The following is a 19,138-nucleotide window of genomic DNA, read 5'->3' as shown; positions in this document are numbered from 1 at the left end:
AGTGAGATGCAGGTACTCAAGCAGCGTTGAATGTTTTTAGGTTGCAAGAGCTGGGTTATAAGCCTAGTTTTGGGCACAAAAAGAGAAGTGACAGTTTCATGATTTTATGCAGAGTTCTTTTGACTGTATGTCTCTATAGGTACCAGTGTACCCCTTTGGCCTCTGATTTTGTTTGAACTGGGCATATCCACTCAAAAGCAAAATTTGGCTTTAGCTTTCCTATAGCACTCAGGGATCTTTTGCTACCCTATAACCCATATGCATGACTGCTGCTCCAGAGATGTGGAAGAATTCCCAAGCCATTGTGTATTTTTTAATGTGGACTTCAGTTTCACTCAATAACTTTGTTTGCTGTTGCATCATATGTTTCATTTTCTGTCCTTCCACTATTAAAAGCTGACCAACTCATGCTTTCCTAGAAAAAAAAATGATGAATCTTGACTGATAACACAAAGCATCCATAAAGAAGGTGAAACAAAATGGAAAGGGCATCAGGGCAGTAAAGGATGTACTTATGCTGTTTATTAAAAATAAATGAATCTGCTTCAGGATATTTGATAAATACTGGGTTTTGCTTGTAGAGAGCAACAGATAAAAAAGCACCCCCCCTTTTCTGTGAAATGAAAGGAACTGATGTAATTGTTCTAAATGCAGTACAATGAAGTGCTATCGGATCACTGCCAGCAGCGTACTTCCTGCCAGTGTCTGCTCCTCCAATCCATTTAATTATGAGCAATTGTTTGGGTTGTGCTGTGAAGAAATATTAGAGAATGGAAAAAAGAACATACTTCAGGTCATTATTTTGTAACTGATTCATGGTTTGGCAGAAATCATTAACTAGATTTTATGCTTTACAACGCCGTAATAGTATCAGCCTGGATCAACCTTGCCATATAAGCACATACAGCACAAATCCACCATTTATTTTGACAAGGTTCTAGTGGAAGCATTTGAAAAATGCTGAAATAACATCAGCTATTGGCTGGAATTTTAGGTTAAGCATGTGCCTGTTCTTATCCAAGGGATCTAAGCAGGCTATGAAAAAACTGGCTGTTGTTAAGGCCTCCTGTGTTTATCTGTCATGTCAAATTTTAGTGATGATTTTTCTTGTGCTTGACACCCATCTCACATCTTGCTTGTACATGCAGAGGTGTTTTATAACCCTGGATCAGTTCTTTTGGAGGTACACACTAGGGGAATGTGCTGCTTTCTGTGGTATGCAGGATAGCTCTTCTCGCGTTTGTTTTTTCCCCTGGGATGCTGAAGACTTAACTGAGCTAACTGGATTGCTCAGGCAGTGAATGCTGATTACAGTGCCCTTCAGCTTGCATTGAACAGGTTGAATATAGTGCAGATAAAGTGGTTATTCTTTTGTACTAAATGATTTGTTGGTCTTAGTAAAGAGTTCTGCAGGACAAAAATCAAACTGCCAATTAGTGCTACCTGATAGCCTGCTCAGCCACGTTAGGACAGGTGCCAGCTGGGTACAGCTCTCAGTCCTGGAGGTGAGGAGGTGTTCACATTGCTGAGGCTTATGTAGCCTCCCTTGGTGTCATTCCTCTGTGAGAAGAGGATTTTAGATTTCAGGCATTGTCAGATAATATTTATCAGCAAACTGGAAAAAATCCCTTGGAACACAGAAAACTAAGAATTTGTAACACCTGTGGCAAGTGTTGGTTTTCATGGATTCATGCCTAGATCTGATATATAACATGCTACAGCAGCGTACTCCCTCCAGGAATGTAACATAAACTAGCCTGATCTGGATCCTATTGCAACAGAAAACAAAAGATGCACTTGTTTTCAGATTTGCCAATGGAAAATGTTCTTTTTCTACTCGTGTGCACTCCTATACTGGAATGAATCTTGGATAGCTATCACATCTCTTGCACTGAGTAATACGGGATTATAGCAAACAAATCGGGTAAATGCTGCAGGTGGCATTTTAAATTTCTATCTCCTGCCAGGTTCTGCAGTCATTACATTAAGCATGTTTCATGGACGTCGTTTAAGCTTGCAAAATTCAAGGGGTACAAGGATCCAGCTGTTTGTAAAAACATGGGGATCCAGCTGCAAATTATCCAAGATGGGCTGTTCTGATTCTGTGGTTATAATGTGACCTACAGTAATTTCTGGCAATGAAGTTCTGAATGTCAACAGACTTCAGAAATAATAGTTACAGAAACTGAAGGTCTGTATTTGGTCTTGCGGTTGGGACTTTCCGGTATCTGTGGAATCCACTTAGCTTGAAGATGTTGTAAGGAAGGTAAACATCTTAAAACTGAAGAGACCGTATTTCCTATTTTCCACCTGAATGGGTGGACTACCTTTGTTACCTAAAAATGGCTGGGACAGTCATTTTCCATTAGGAGGTCATGTTTCTTGTAAAGAAGAAATTCTTCCCATATTATAAATATGGTGCAGAAGGAACAGCATTTAATACTGCTTTGGAAGATACAGTCAGTGCAGAAAACAGAAACTGTGGAAATGGAACAGAACTTCGGAAAAGTAGGATCAAAAGTATAATGGGAAATGAGGTAAGACCATGTGATGTGTCATACATGTTACTAGAGAAGAGTACAGAGGAAGAGGATTAAGATCTCACTAACCTCAATTTAATAAAATAAACCCATGAAAAAACTTTTTATTATAGTCAGTGACTTAGCTAATAAACAAGGGCAGAGGTAGGTCTCATAAAGAGATTTCCATGTTTTTAAACATTGTATTTTGATAACAGACTACAAATAAAATGAATTTTGTTGCCAGTTTATAATTGTTTTATTTTTTTCCAGCTGTATTCTTACAGGGTAACACAGAAAAGTGTAATTGATTTGAGAGTATGGCTGCGTTCTGCTCTGCCTTCTGCTGCTGCTACCTTCTGCTCAGGAATGGTAGAAATAAGAACAGAATTTATCTGGGTCTTCAGTAGTTATTTACCAGCCTCTCATAATACTGCTTAATATTACTTGCAGATTGTAAGCTTTTTGCTTCATGGGAAGCACTGTGTCCCTGACATCCTTTGTCTTTTGAATGTTGAGCCTCATCTTTCATTGTATTTATTACCCCATCATTGAGTTATGTGATAGCCTCAGAACTCTTTGCTTGTTTGTGTTAAGCTTTCGCTTTTTCTATACCATCTCTGAATACATTGAAAGGCACAGATTCCTACAGGAACATAACCGCTGCTGTGAAAATGGTATTTTATTTCTATTTTTTTCTCCTCTTCCCTTAACAAATATTAAACCTTAAAGGATCTTTCCTTTTATTTAATGTCAGATTTGTTTTATTAGGGGTTTTGTGAAGGACCTTTTTAAAAGCTTTTTGGAAATCTAAGAAAACTACTTCAACTGTATCACCCTTGCAGTAACCCTGGTAGTTTTATGAGATGTGACTTCCCTTTTCTCTAGAAACACTCTTCTTCAGGCTCTCATATTTGGCAGTGTGTCTGCTGATTCTTTTTCTTGCTATAATTTCTCTCTCTCTCTCTACTAATTTCTCAAGTCCAGAGGTCAAATTTACTGGTTTGTAATTCCTCAAGTCACACAGAACTCTCGAAAATTAACCCTTGCTGCTTTTTTCTATGCCTGTCACTGTTCTGTACAATAGCTGAAATCTGTTGTCACAGAACAGTTAGTCCCTACATAGCAGCTCCCAAGAAAGATTTATGTAATCTTTGTATATAACTTGGTATATAGATGAACTGTAGCATATACAGTGCATGGCAGGCATTGTACTTCTGCTGAGAGTCACTAGCTGTGTTTATAGAAGTGAATTACGTAGTGCCTAAAAATGTTCCTGGGCACTGGTACCCAATCGTCCATAGTGTTGTCTCTGGCCAACTTTCTGAACCTGCGTTCACTCTCTTGAACAACTCCTGGGCAGAGTTTGGGAGCAGTGTCCTGTGCTAAGAGGTGTTTTGGATGTAGCCTCCCTGTTTTGGACAGTGTGGATGTGAGTCATTCCATGCCAGCTGGCCCGAGCGCAAGAGAATGGTCCCACTCAGTGGATAGCTGTTACCAAGGAGCTCAATATTCAGCGCAGGAGATTTTGCTAGATACGAGGTTATTACTATTGTTGAGTAAAAAGTTTTACTTATTAATTTCTTTTCTTTCTAAATAACATCTCAAAAATACTAGCACATCTCCCACAAACACCTGAGTGACCCATAGTTTACTTGCACAGTTTTATTTACACTTTGGCTGGAGGGTCATATGTTTTTCTATCTCCATTGCTGTTTTCTCCTGAAAATCTGCTGATACACACAGTGCTCTTCTGCCCATATAAAAGTTTCCATGGCTCATGTCACTGTGGTCCTTGTTCCATATAAGGTGCTCCGCAGTCGTCCGGCAGTGCTGGCTGCATGCACGAGTGATCCAAGGGTATCAGCTGGGGGCCACACGTGTTTTGAATTTGCTGGTTGGAGACTCTGGTCTGATTTTCCGTTTGTTTGGTTTCATCACAGTGTTCTTAGTTCTGCCCTGCTGCACTAGGATAAACACTCCCATCCTTGTGCTGTACTTGTGAGCAGTCATTAAATACATGATCCTCCATTATTTCCCCCTTCTTCTGGACAGTGTCTCATTTTCTGACTGTAAGTACTAGTCATATGCTTGGCACTTTATGAGACAGAAATAGTAGCCACTGGTTAAAATCTCCTGTAAAGTTTTAAAGAGCACTTCTTTCCTCATGAAAATCCTTAGTTTTGTTTGATTTTGGTATAATTAAAGCAGACAAAGGTCTTCTGAGCTGTGCTGATACTTTCTGTCATCCAAGGTCTTTTCCCTACAGTGCCCTCTGCGTAATCACTTGGCGAGTCAGTTCACTTAGAGCTGCCCTCTTAGGAAGACTGCTATTTCGGATAAAGACAGAAGCAGCTAGCTTTATAGGCCTCCATAGGCAGATCCTTTCCACCTAACCTACTTGCCTAAATTTAGCTAAATTTAAACTTCAGAGAGAGATCCCAAAGCCTCTTTTCTCTCCTTATTAACCAAGTATGGATCAGATGTGGCCTCTGCGGGTTACTCTGTGCTTGCTGGGGGGCCATACCTCCTCCCAGGCATGCCGAGCTGCAGCGGGTGGTGATTGGGCAAGTGGCACCCAGGGGCCCATTCGTGCAGCTGAGAAGGAAGATTAATTGCTGTGTGCTGGTAGCGTTAAACTACTTCTGGTACCTGAATTAAGATCTCTGTGCAAGCCCATTGATCATACAATATAAAAGCAAAAGCTTGTCTGTTTTCATAGCCTCTTTCTGACACTGGCCAGCAGCAGATGCCTTGGCTTGATGTTGTTTGTACCCAGACTGTCTTGCTGAGAGTCACCCTTTGCATTGCTAAAATGGCAATGTACTGTGTTACATATATGTCTTTAAGCTTAAGATGCATGGGAAAAAATGCTACATAGTATATTACACAACAGATAGTATAAGAGACCCTTTAGGTACTCTATATTACAAATGATTTCAACCTGCTAAGCTTTTGCAATTATCTGCTTCCATTTTCTGCCCTCAAAAATAGTTTGTGCCCTCAGAGTTCTTTTTCTGGATATCTCAATTCACCTTTCACCTCAAGCTGTCTGTTGGAATGTCAGCTCTGCAAGATGACCTGGCTTCTCAGCTTTATGCATATTTTTGTAATACTTATATAATACTTACATTAGGTTATTTTACTCTGCAAATCTGTAAATAAAAAAGCAATTTTTCAAGTCTCTCAAATGTTCTTATCAGAAAAATTATGTATTACTGCATAAACAGTAAAAACCCAGTGCATTCTTTTTCTAATTATAGAACAATTTTCCACAAGCTAAGCAGTGGAAATACTTGTCTGGTAGAAACTTAGGTTTTCATTTTTGGGGGATATTGGCTTATGATTCAAATTCAGCTTCAGCCCATTCAGTTCCTTCTGCTTTGCCTCATGTGAGAGAAATTCTCCCCTTGTTTGCAACCTGCTGTTTAGCTGAGTACGTGAAAAATGCTGAAGATGGAGAGTTTCATGGAAACACTAACAGACTGTATTTCTGTTCCGGATTTTTCTTCACAAATGTAGATTTAATTTCTTTTTTTATTTCTTTCTTATTTCTGTTTTTCAGATTGGCGCCTTCTTTCTTTATCTGCTCATCGCGTTCTGGTGTGATTCCCATCTAAGCAAGAAAACCTCCAGCATTACAAAAATGCCATGCTATTACTTTCAGGTGCTAAGTGCAGCTGGAAGTCCTCTAGCGGTCTGAAACAGTTGTGGTTATCTTCTGTTAGTTATATTTTCTCTATTCAAAGATGTTAAAGGGAGTCCTGTCCTGCTTGTGTATGCAATAGTTGTTTTGTCCAGCGTCCAGCAAAGCATTGGCTTTTATAAGTGACTGTTACAGCTAGGGAGCAATTCTAACACGTCAAAAGGATCTTCTAAGCAAAAATTCACTGATCATGCAGATGAACCTGAAATATCTGCTTCCTTGAAAGACTTGGCCACTTTTGGCATCCATAGGGCTTAGGTAGAATTGTCCAGGTGAGAGCTGCTGCACGAAGAAAATAATTTTGTGGTGGAGGAGCCACCAGCCACCACCAGCTGATAGGACTGCTATATCCTCTCTGCTGGAATCAGATCACAGTGTTACTGGACTGGGGATCTGAAATAAGTCTGCTCCTTGGTGTTAAAAAAAAACTAGATCTGAAGGGAAAGAAAAATTGTACTATACAAATTCAAATGGCTGGTTATTAATTACTGGCAAGTACAAAGAATAGAAAAACAATTCCTGTTGAACTTGGGTCTGTATTCAGTGAATGGTCATATGCTGCAATGACTGCTATTTCTAATGATATTGCATGAGGAGTGCTTTTCCATCACAGGTGCCACAGGTATGTTGCTAAACATTATTTAGATGCTGATTACTGGTAGGAGCAATATGGACTGCTGGGAATGAGGGAGAAGGTGGATAGCTTTTAGGACCTTGGTGATTTCTCAGCCACCCTCACATCACAACAAAGATGATATTTTCCATGTGATAATTTAAAAGCAAGTACCATTTAACCAGGCTGTCCAGCAAAAAAGTATATGTAAAGCTGAAGAACTATAGCCACTAACCTTTTTGAAGCAGCAAATACCCTGTCAGGACTGCTGTTCAGAGAAACTGCATTTCACGCTGTGAAACAGGGTGAATTCTGGAAAAGAGTAACTGCTATGAATGACCAAGAAGTGCAGATATCAGAAAAAATAGACTATGGGGAAAATGGACAATGTAGTTGGTGTCTCAAACCCTCTCACAAGGCTGAAGGTCAAGAGCTGTAAAGAAGCCCAGTCAGTAAAGGAGGTTAGCTTGACAGAAGCACCCATAGATGGTAATGAAAGGAAGCAATTAGAACAGCTGCTCCTATGGTATGCGAGTGTATTTTCCAAGAATAACGAAAGAGTTTGGATCACGGGATTGAGCGCAATACTGCTTTATGCTTAAACTGTAGAACGCTCCTGGGAAGCAGTCTTTATGTTGGCTGCCCTACCAACCAGGGGCTGGGTAGAAATGTTATATTACAAGCTGGGAAATGGTCTGACTATGCATCCTATGGCACTGCTTGCATCCTTTGTTGTCCAGGCAGTTCTGTGTTAGTGGGAGTTTTTGAATTTTTGCTATTGATACAGTTACTCAAACTGCCTTAACTTGGAGCTTGGAGCTCCTGCCTTGCTAGGAACTTATTAGACAGATGCAGTGGCACGGAGAGCAGCTGTCCTGCTTGCAGGATCACTTTTGGCCCTGAGGCAGTTCAGCTATGTTTGTGCTGTGCCCACTCGAGCGAATAAACCCTGAGCTGGCTGCAGGCCCGAGCTTCCCAGGCACTGCTTCCCATCGCAGGGACCTCTGGGGAGAATGATTTAAGGACTACTGAGGCATACACCAAACCCACTCCTCTGCAGCCAGTGCTAATAACCCTGCCCACACCTAGCTGATGCCTGCAGAGCTGGAGAGGGCTGCAGTAACACACTCTAAGCACTCTGGGCTTGCCTTGGGTGCACTACCAGACCGTAGCGGGCTACACGCATGCGAGCGTTGCTAGAGGAACTGGCTTCAGCTCCATGCTGGCTGTGCTGAGCTCTGCCAGCTCCGCAAGCTGCCTGGGTGTCTACACAGCGCATTGATTTTTCCCTCCTTCTTCTACCCAGGCATATACTACCTTGGTTTTTCATTCTTCTGAGCAGTCTCTCTTTTTCTCAGATAAAGTTTATTTTAAATATGTAAAATCTCAGAGGAAGTTTGATGATATGTGCTGACTACCGGAAGTTAAATTTCCAGCCTATTCAGTTTAGGTACCTCCTTCTCTATATGATAGACAGCCTATATAAAATTTAAGGGAAAATGGCAAGGTTTTTTGTTCACTTGCTTGTTTTTTTAAAAAAATTTTTTATTTTGTTGCAGTCTGGATTCTGTTAGGTTCAGCTGAGTCTGAGAATTTAAAACTCTAGCTTTTGTGTCATCCTCTGGATTACTGTAACTCTTCTGAAATAAATACAAGAACTGGTGGTTTCCCACTACAGTGTGTAATATCCCACCTGTGTGGGGCTGCCTCACCTGTGTGGGCTAACGTGTTTGGAGTTTGGAAGATCTTTGTATGCTTTGTGTGAATTTGACATATTTCTCTAAAATGTGGAAGAAATGGCTAATATTAGAAGAAAAGTTTGCAAAGCTTTTAAGAGAGCCGGATTCTAACTCTGGAGTGTAAAGGTACGTGGTCATTTAAAAGCTGAAATTTCACTTGCTCCTGGAGTAGTCTGGTACAAATTAGTTGTTAAAGAGTATTGATGTGAACAGCATGACTAATGCAGGTACATATTTTCCCTCCCACAGGGATCTTTCTTCAGTGTTGGTTAACTCACCTGTTTACTAATTATAAACACTGACTCAGGTTTCTCGTTAATGTCCACTAGTAATGTAACGAGGCCAGAGAAAAAGTAGTACAGATATCAAAGGAACTGAGATGTAAAGAGACACATGGTGAACAAGAAAATGGAGAAGCTTAAGGCTCTGGCACAAATTCTCCAAAAATGTGGCTGACAAATGAAAGCAGTTCAAGTGGGAGATCTGTCTTTTCATAAAGGAAAATGAAGATATTTTAAGCAGGAGTGAAATGCAGGTAATTTTCTGAATGTTTCAGAATTAGTAGCACAGAATTTGTTTGACAGCCTGCAGCGTAGTGAGGAAGAACAGATAAGGTATTAGGTATGGCTACAGAATGCTGCAGATTCTTGTACCCCCAGAAAGAGTGAAATTTTGGAGATCAGGGAAAGGAGAGGAACAACAAAAAGGAGAAACTGGAGAAACCTTCAGAGCTGCTATCACAGAGCTGAGACAGTTGAGACAAACATGCAGTGCTGGTGACAAACATGCGGTGCTGGAGGGATTATGATGCAAGGCTGTATAGTACAAATCAGATACTGCCCTGAGAAAAAAATCACCAATTCTAAGCTGGACTTAAAAAAAAAAAAAAAAAAAAAAAAGAAAAAGCAAGTGGATGCCAAATGTTGTGCCAGACTGAAAGCAATAGATCAAATTGCAAGCTGTGGAGCAATTTTGCAAATCTCAGTATTCAAGGAAGGTATTTAAAATGTCAGTCAGTGAAGTCTTATTATAGATCTTGCCACAAGGTCCACTAGATAATTAGGCAGAACAAACAATTGAATTTTAGCTTTCAACCAAGTATTGCATTATTTTCTGCTCTGTAATGGTAATGGTAACGGTTGTTTCACAGTCTTGAGGTTTTCCTCACAAAGTAATTGTGGGTTCTCAGGATGTCTGTCCCAGGATACACTTGTGTGTGTATATGTAATTTTACTTGTACTTCTTCCTTCTTAGCCTTTCCCTTGACATAATTTTTAACATGTCAAGAAGTAGTTGAAAGGCAAGATATGGACCAAAAGAAGAAACAAACCCAGACCAAAAACTGTTGTAATAACTACAAGAAAAATGCCCTCATTTGCCACTCATGATGCAGTGAAATAGTTTTTGCAGAACAATGGCACACATGACTCTGAATAACCTAAAATTCACTATTAAGTCTATACCACATAGTAAGCAAGATAGCACCCCTTCTCCTGAGTCTACCGCAGATGGCTGATCTGGTTTCCTATGTACAACCATCCACCAGATGGTTCTCTCTTGTAAGATGGTCCACTCTTCTAAGTCTGTGCTACATGTTTCCTCCAACTATCTTGGTAATATCCCGAGCCATACTTCTCCCTGGGGACAGTCTTAAAAAAAACCAAAACTCTCAAACAAGGTTATAGAGTATAGGTTCACCACTGAGATGTAAAATCAGGGGTGCTATATTACGAGATCTTTGAAATAACCTTTTTATTTTTTAAAGTATTAGTAAAGTTTCAGATGCAGACACTTCACTTCAAGATAGATGTGGTCCAGTTGAACAAAGTCCAGAGGCAAGCAAGAAGAATGACGGGGTTTAAAAAATCATGCTCTAGGAGTTGAAGGCACTGGGTTGTTTAGTCTAGAGAAAAGAAGACCAAGGAGAGGTGTGATAGCAGTCTTAAAATATTCTAAAAGATGGTCCAGGGAGGAAGGGAATAAACTGTTCTTTGTTTCAGTGGGGAAAGCGCAAGAAGCAATGGGCTAAAATAGCAGTTAGGGATATTTCTGTTAAACTTCAGGAAAAATTAAATGTTCTAATAGTAAAGAAAGCTAAGTACTGGAGGCTCTTGAAAAGAGGAATGGGAGATGGTAGGATCTGGATCTGGATACAGTCACTGGAATTCTGTAAAATATATGTGAATGCATATATATATGTGTGCGTGTGTTTACATATCTGAATTTTGACTGAAATGATTTAGTTCAACGGTGAGCTGTGGTGAGCCTCTTGTGGAGATGCTAGAGGACAATCATTCTTCCACTGTAATATGAACGGAGCTAGTGAGGAAAAGGCCGAGAATATTGCTTGTCTCATGATAGTTACTCCTCACACACAGTGAGGGACACCCACATTTTGGCAATGCAAGAGAGGGGCTCTAGGGCCTTTGCAAAAGGAGGTAGCTGAAGGCAGGCCTTGGGCTGAAGGTAAGTGTTGCTCTGCGGCTGTGTGGATGCTGCTGGTCAGATATTGCTGTTCAAGCTAGAAATGATCTTGCCTTGAAGCTTGCAAGGTGACTTCGCAAGTCCAGATTCTTTCATTTTCATTTGTTCTCCAAAGATATGACTATGAAGCCAACTAGGAAAAGGCTGTTGCAATGAGCATTATAATTGTCTTATATGCTAATACTTTCCTGTCAGCTTTTGTGTGTTCACTTCAGCACAGATAGCCCTCATTAGCTGAAGCACGCTGTCCTGCTTATGTGTTTTCGTTTGCCAGCCTGTCAGCTTTCACTGATACTCCTTGGGCAGCAAAGATCACTGGGGCAAATCTCCACTGCTTTCCAGGCCCAGGATCCTCGCATCACTGTTTCATACTGAGGACATTTCTCCAGCAGGTACGCTCTTTCAGTACTTGATGTAGTTTTGCTACTTTGCTTACAGTCTGGGCCATCCCGATGTCTCGTTGTCCCAAGAATATCTCATTATAAACTGCCACTTTCTGCAAGAATTATGCTGGAATCTGTACACTCCAGACGGCAGTCAGAGGCTGGCAGAGCTGCTCTAAGGTGAAGCCTATCTGCTTCATTGAATACCAGGAGCTCGTTGCAGTCTTATCAGCTGAGAAGATTAGGATATAAATAATCCATTTGGCAGAGTTAATACAAAATAAGTCTCTGTTGCACAGCACTTGTTTTTCATCCATTTCATCCATCTTCTTAGTTACATTGCCTCACTGCCTCTGGCACCCACTATGTAGTTTCTTTTTCCGAAAGCTCCCTGAGTGACTGCTCTCAGGGGACTATTAGGTTATTGGACTTTCTTTTAAAACTGTATTTGTGCCTTGTACGCACATCGCATATTGAGTGAGTGGAGATCATCTTCACTGGCTGCGCTTTGAAATCGCACACATCTCATAAAGCAGATCTAAGCAGCCTAAGACCTTATATGTCACATAGGGTAGGTACATCCACATCTCTGCTCCATACTCGTAGGTACCTCCTAGCCAAGATCCTTAATTTCTATATCATACCCTTAGGTTGTGTAATCCCTGGAATTTTGCTCTGTAAGCCTCAGGGATCAATACAGATTTAAGGAATGAAGCTTGCTTTCTTTGCTTTCCTCTCGGTCATCAGAGTCTGCCTTGGCCATCTGGCTGCGTGCCTCTATGGCTTTTAGCCTCAGCAAGGGAGCGAGACAAAGGAGCCATTCTGCAGTTCAAATTGCAAGTCTATTCAAAAGCAGTTAGATAGACATCTAGATCTCCCTCCCTGCTTTAGGCTGGGGCAATAATTTAGCACACGTGCCTCCTGCAGCGCTGGCATTGTGTGCCATTTCGCTGCTTGCCATTCCTCAGGGCCTCTGGCTTCTCAGCTTCTCCGTTTCTTGCGTGTACGCACATATTTGTCCCAGCTGTAAGGTGCCTCCCTTCCAGCTATCATTCACTCCCATGCTTGGCAAGCTGCTTTTCTTCTCCCCAGCTGCAGCTTTTGCCACTCCTGCTTATAATTCAGGAAATCTAGTCCATAGCAGGAAGCTGCTGCCCTGACTACTGCATGAGCTCTGGTTGCCTTCCTTGCCTTCTGGTGAGACCTCTCTCTGTCCTTGAACCTGCTGGACCCTCTGGGCCTCTGCCTGCCATAAGGGCGAGCTCTCTTTTTCCGAACAGAACCATGCTATATTGCTTAGTCATCCAAAAAATGCAAGATGTGTCTTATTTGTGCCTTATTTACTATTTGGAGCTTGTCTCTCTGTGAACTGTTTATTAAGACACAGCTGCACCTAGCAAATTTTTTTCAGTGGCCTTAATTTCTCACTGCAGGAAAACAGTATAAATTACCCTTGTACTACCTTTGGTAATACTTTTGTTCTGTTTTGTTTTCTGCAGCCACAGTTATAGGGATAGTTACACATGAGAGACTCTTAGAGGAGATTCTGTATTTGTGTCTGGAAAATCCCAGATAGAAATATAGGTACAGTCCATTATGTCAGGATGATTACATACAATGGTTAATACATACAGAATTTGCTTTATGTGTTCTGGGCCTGCCAGACTTGCTGTGTGCTCCCAGATGAACTTTAAAGCACATGCACACTCAATTTGCTATATCCTGAAGTTAGAGCTGTTGTTCCAACTGAGATACATGTTGTCCCTGAAAGAAATATTGGACAGAATATCAGCCTTGTAAGGGGAAAGCAATGAGTCTCAGTCAGCTTCAGAGGTGGGGCCAAGTTGCTAGGAGAAGAGCAGAGGGGATTACTTCTTTTGCCTGTATTCTTGCATAAAGGGGAGGAAATTTAGGGGTTTAAGGTTGGGAAGGTTTTGGGGAATGAGGCCAGACAACAGCAAAGAAAAGGAGTACCACAATATACAATAGCCTGGTTTCCATTAATGCTCTTCTTGCTGGTGTAAATGTTTTGTCAAGGATGAGCGAGACCTACTGACACTTCAGTGGAACTTGGTGCTAAAAAAGGGCCAGATTTAAGCAAGCAGAGATGGGCTGCCCAGGAGCTAACAGCGGACACTAAAGGAGCCCCAGGGTAAAAGCCAGGGGGAATATGCCGTGAGCAGGATGAGGCGTTTACTCCAGACCAAAGGGGAGGAGCACAAATCTGGAAAGAAAAGATCAGCTCAAGTGTTTGCATTTGGTATCTGACGACCTTGATGAAACAGTTCAGTGCAGGAGGTGCTTTTTGGCTGCTCTAAACCTGGTTATTGTGTGCACTGGGCCACTCCTCTTCTTTGCTATTGTTTCCCTTTTCCGGCTTTGTTCCTTTCAACATCTCCATCTGATCAGGCTCTGTAGCAATTAATACCTTTGTAAACAATCACTGAAGACAGTTCCATATGCTTTAGAAATAATGTCAATGTTTTCTACTTCAGAACAAAGGCTTTGGATGGAACTTGCACTGGTTTTTCTCTTGCTCCTCAGAAAGACTGTGGGACCTTCTAAAAGTGGCATGATCTGTGAAAATTATTCTGTCACTCTGCATACTGTAAAGCAGAGCCATTTTCTTTTGCAAGATTTCCATTCTGGTGCCAGTGTGTGCATTATGAGCATTGTGTTTTCTGTAGTTACATTTACTACAGCACGTCTCAATGAAAATAACATACCAGAGCCACGTGCAAGCATGAAGTAGGACTTACATGTACACGCAGGTACTGTCATGCATTGTAACCAGTCAAGATGTTTATATGCAGTTACATCCTATCTAGGTAAGTATTTCTTAAGGATAGTCATCCAGCTCCAACAGGAAGTTGCTATTTTGTTTTATATTATAATATTTCTACTTTAGGAGTTTATTTACTTATGAATAATTCTGCAGAAAATTCTGCCCTACATCACTGCTTTCCCCTTTCTTCTTTGAAATCCAGCTCTCATTAAGAGAGCTTGTCTCTTGCGTTTTGACTGAACTATAATGAATTTTACCAGCTGTAGAGAATCAGCTGCAAATAATCTGGAGTTTGTTGTATGGGAAAGCTACAGGAAAGCTTCAGTATCTTGCCGCATCCCTCGGCTGTTGTTCTTGCTCTTTGTAGCTTGAACTGCAGTTCTGTTGCCTGACAATTTTCTGTACCTTTACTGTCTGCAGTCTAGTATGTGCAAGTACCAGCAGCTGCCAATACCTTTATAGCAAACTTAATAAAAGCCCCTTCTATTTCTGCCAACTGGTAGATTTGCACAGGCTACTGGGTTCTGAATTTCCCAGGATATAATGGGGAATAATTTCATTGTGTTTTCCCTGTCTTCCATTTTGTGGGGTAGGAAGACTTCTCTAGTGCACCCACTGCATTATTTAAGCATTCCCCGATGTAGACCTGCACTCAGTAACCTGATAGCTCTTTGCTTGAGTTATAATTTAAAACACCGGATTTTGCCAACTCTCACAAAAAAAATTCACCTGCGTGATTCAGTTTTCTCACCGTAACTTTTGCGTCGATCCCAGTGAGTGCTCCTTCACGCCCCTGCACAGTGAGCTCCTGAGCTGCAGGCTTACACTCAGCCACAGATCCTCCAAATTATCCCCCTCGGGATGATGGCATCTGTTCCCCTCCTGCCAGTGGGAACACCACTGCTGGAGCCCATCTGAGGCACAGGTATTACCAGCCTGGGCTAAAAAATGAACAGATGTTGGAGGCATAATGCAGCCCTGCTTTGCTCCTTTCCTGACTCCAAACCATTATGTGGTGCCTCTTTGTTCTGCCTTCTGCTTTATTGTCATTGTAAAAATCAGTAGGAAATCTCATTTCCAGGAGAATGCCCAAAACATTTGATAAAGAGAGTGAGTTTTTTACAGACTATAAAACACATACAAGGTCCTTAGTTAAAGACCTTTTACAATTCCTGTGATTTAGACTGAAGACATTTTGACATTCTGTCTTTTATTCTCAGCAGTCTTTCTGCAGTCGGTCTGTTCTTATATGCAAGGCTATTATCAGTAGCTTTTCATGAAACATCAGTGTAAAATTAATATATTTGATATTCAGAATTTACTGAAGAGAATTGTACAAAATCCATTAACAGATGCATTAAAATACTTTTCTTTTTTAACTTGGCTCGCAACCTAGGACACAGACTCCAAAATATTCCATTAGTACTGCTGATTCCCTTTTATATTAAGCTAAAAGCTGAGATAACGTGTCCTCATAGCAAATGAATGATGCAAGATGATCAGTATGCCAATACTGCTGAGCTGGAGATACACAACTGGATTTAAACCACTGCTAAATTTATGCAAGCTTTCCAGAGGAGAACAGCCTAACCGGCTTCTAGGTAGAGCATTACAACCCTCCTCCTCCTAATGTGGATGTCATTAGCTCTGGAAAGAATGGGAACGCCACAGAATTATTTATACAGGAGGCCTTGTTTCTTTTAAGGCATAATCTCTGATGTGAAAAATAGTCTCAAGTATTTGAAAAACTTAGTTCTAACTAACATAAATAAATACATAAGATCTTGCAAGCCAAACAAAGAAGTTGTGAACTCTTCCAAGGTTTTTATGAAACCTTTTGTTGGGACAACTCGGTGAAGAAGGCCTTGAAATGAGGAATCTCTTTAGTAAATATTTTGCTGCCCTCCAATGGACCAAGGAGAGAAAATACCCTGCTAGCATGTGTGACACTGGGAAGAAGATCATTTTATGTCAGACATGTTAGAGGCACTGTGTCTTAGCTGAAGTAGAAATCAGATTGTATGTTTTTAAACTGGAAAGTGCAAAAGCTCTGCTTGGGAGACCAGTGAGCTAACTGCCAACTGTGAAGGGGAGAGTCTGAAGTTACTATGTGTTAAGACCGTGGACAGATTTACTCTGTAGCACAAATTGCAGAAGAATACAGGAGTAGGTTTTAATAAATGTGTAAAAAAGACACTTGAAAATAGGAAATTTTTTTTCCTTTCTCTACTCCTGAAATATTTTGATCTACGAATATGAGTAATTTGCAAGGCTTTTACTGAGCTGGATCTATTCCAGTGTCTGGATTTCTAGTTAGGTATTATAGATAACTTTTGTGTTTTATACCCAAAATGACATGTTGGCCTTGTCATTTATTCATCAGCAACTTTGTGCCACTTATCTTTATTCCTTGGATAGAGGATTAGTATCTGTATTTTATCTATAAACATTTACTCTTAAGATGTTTGGATGATGTTTGAGAGAATGTCTGTAAAGCATCTCTTGTGGTTGCCTGTGGGGCGCTTGTGAGCTGATGTAGCAGGGGAGCTGTGTGCATGGCAGGGAAGGGGGCAGAGATGTCTGAAGGGAGCATGTGAAACATCTTGGGAGCCTGCTCTCACTGAGGGGAGAAAGCAGCTAGGGGAGCTTATGGGGGTGGGAGGGAATATTGCTTAATCCAGCTTTGAAGCAAGCTCTAGAAGCTGTCTATGGTTTCCTGTAAGGAGTTTGTCCCGCTTTATCCAAATAGAAAGCTGAGGCATTTGCTGGAGCCGAAGGAGAGAAAATTCACCAGAAAGTGGAGAAAGGACAGCTGTTGAAGGGATGGATATTTGCAAAGAAATGAGAGTAGTAACAGAATAATATAGACATGAGGAACAGAATTTGTGAGGACCAGGTCCTTAATGTAGCATGAATAAAGATTCACTAATACATGTTGCTGGGGGTTTTCCTGTGCAACAGAGACTTTTGATGACCATGGGGTTGAATCATGATGGTGCAATGGAATTCCTTAGGAAGCGTGCTTCAAAACCCATTAGGTTTCCGTCCCTATAATGTAGAGCCCAGACACAGCTGAACCATGGCTGTGAGGGGCAGTTGTTGGGTTTGGCTATGAATATTTTCATTGCTGATTTTGTTCTGTCACTTCAGTATGACGCAGAAGATGTAGAAGCAAGAACAAGAAAGATTAATCTGTTTACTTTCAGCCCAAGAAACAAGTTATGATTCTTACCAGACAATAAAAACTAACCACATGACAACCAAAGCCAAAGGAGAGCCTGAAACGTGGTGGTAGCTATCCTTGTGTGAACATCACCTGTTTTTTTTTTTTAATGGTTGTGCTATTAGCAGTTGCTATCCGGGTATTACAGTTGGAAGGATTACTGCTGAACTGATTTTGTTTGAAATCTCAGTTTGAAGGATACCTAATGGCTACAATCCTGGATTCAGTTTATCCCCGTTGATAATCAAACCAATGCATGCCAATACTTTCCCGATTCAAATTTTACTTGACTGCTTGCCAAATGATATTGTTTGCTATTGATAACTTTCTGCAAGGAGTTCTTTCTGAGATACCAAGAACTCTATTGAAAATGTGTTGTACTCACTCCTGTAATAAAAGTTTCATGAAATATATAGCAAGCTTAGAAATGTAGACCGAAGCTGAAGTCTTTACTGGGTATAAAAAAGATACTATATCTTATCATTAAAGAGGAGACAAAATAACAATCCTATGGATGAATAAACTACTCTGGAAAAAAATGCTGTTAATTGTACTGTTTTAAGTCAAATTAATGCAAGTCATATTGTGACTGTGCAACTGTCAAGGTTACAATAAGCAGGCAAGCACTCAAAATTCAAGCTTGTAAATCAGAAGTCTTAATGTGGCATTAATTTTGTTAAGCATAATAATTCTCTGTTCCCTCTGTTTCATGACTTTATGTTTTGATGTAGAGGATATATAAGAGAAATTTATTAACGCTAAGTTTGCTTAGGGTAAGAGCGAGATTGCTGTTTTAGATGAGAGAATAGGGAGAGATCTAATACAAGATTCTTCTAATGAATTATGTGGTCAAATGCTGTTGCCTCATATGGCAAGAGAGGGCAGCTATCACAGAAAGCACAGTCTTAGAAGCCACATGCTAAAGTATCTGGTCTACTAGGAAGAAAGCGTATGGATTAAAAGGAAATTTTCAGCATTTTAAGTCTTGATGGACGCTGACAGTAATTGCTACCACATGCATTTTCTGGAACTTATAGTGGTGAGCATGGAGATATATTTCTTGAACACAGGGAACCTGGGTACCAGTGAGAGTTACCCATTGCAGAGCTGCTGCAGCTGTTGCATAGTCAGATGCAATACAACCCAGGGGACACTCACAGAAATGATGTTTTGGATTAATAGCAAATGTTCAGTTTCCATGTATTCATGTAAATAAAGCACAAAGCATTATTTAGTGGCTATGACACCAAGAAGGGACATAAATGATCTATTTCTGGGTTCATTTCAGTGTCAGCCTCAGAGTTTCCCATTCGTCTATCCCAAAGCCTTAGGGTAGCCTAAAGAGAGTATTACCCTGGAGTCTCCTTAAGGTGATGCGAAAGGGAAAAATAAAGAAATAGTTACTAATGCACTGCTCAGCTATGACATCATTGATCATTTCTTTTTCTGTGTGGTATTTCTGTGAGTGAAGCAGCACCTTTTGGAGAAGCCCTCCAAAAGCCATTCTATTCACCGCTGACATATTTGTCTTTTATCTAGCAAGTCCTTGCAAAATATCTCACCTTGTCACTATGTAATGGCTCACAGAGTGCAGCAAAATCTTACTTGTATGAATAGCATTGCTGTAGACAAGAGGAATAATTAATGCTTGTTTTCTTATTTATTTTAATTAGCAGCAATCCGTTT

The 19,138-nt window shown here is 40.7% G+C and overlaps 1 long non-coding RNA gene across 1 annotated transcript; it reads left to right on the top strand.

Moving 5' to 3' along the window:
- The first annotated feature begins 1,929 nt into the window (after positions 1 to 1,929).
- Positions 1,930 to 11,454, top strand: LOC135328012 (uncharacterized). Its single transcript, XR_010388734.1, has 3 exons — positions 1,930 to 2,537; positions 6,085 to 8,703; positions 11,336 to 11,454. It is a non-coding gene; the product is annotated as an uncharacterized LOC135328012 (long non-coding RNA).
- Positions 11,455 to 19,138: the final 7,684 nt, after the last annotated feature.

Source organism: Dromaius novaehollandiae, chromosome 3 (genome assembly GCF_036370855.1).
Source record: "Dromaius novaehollandiae isolate bDroNov1 chromosome 3, bDroNov1.hap1, whole genome shotgun sequence".
Classification (NCBI taxonomy): Eukaryota; Metazoa; Chordata; class Aves; order Casuariiformes; family Dromaiidae; genus Dromaius; species Dromaius novaehollandiae.
The sequence above is the reverse complement of the archived record's forward strand: the minus strand, read 5'-3'. Positions and strand labels throughout refer to the sequence as shown.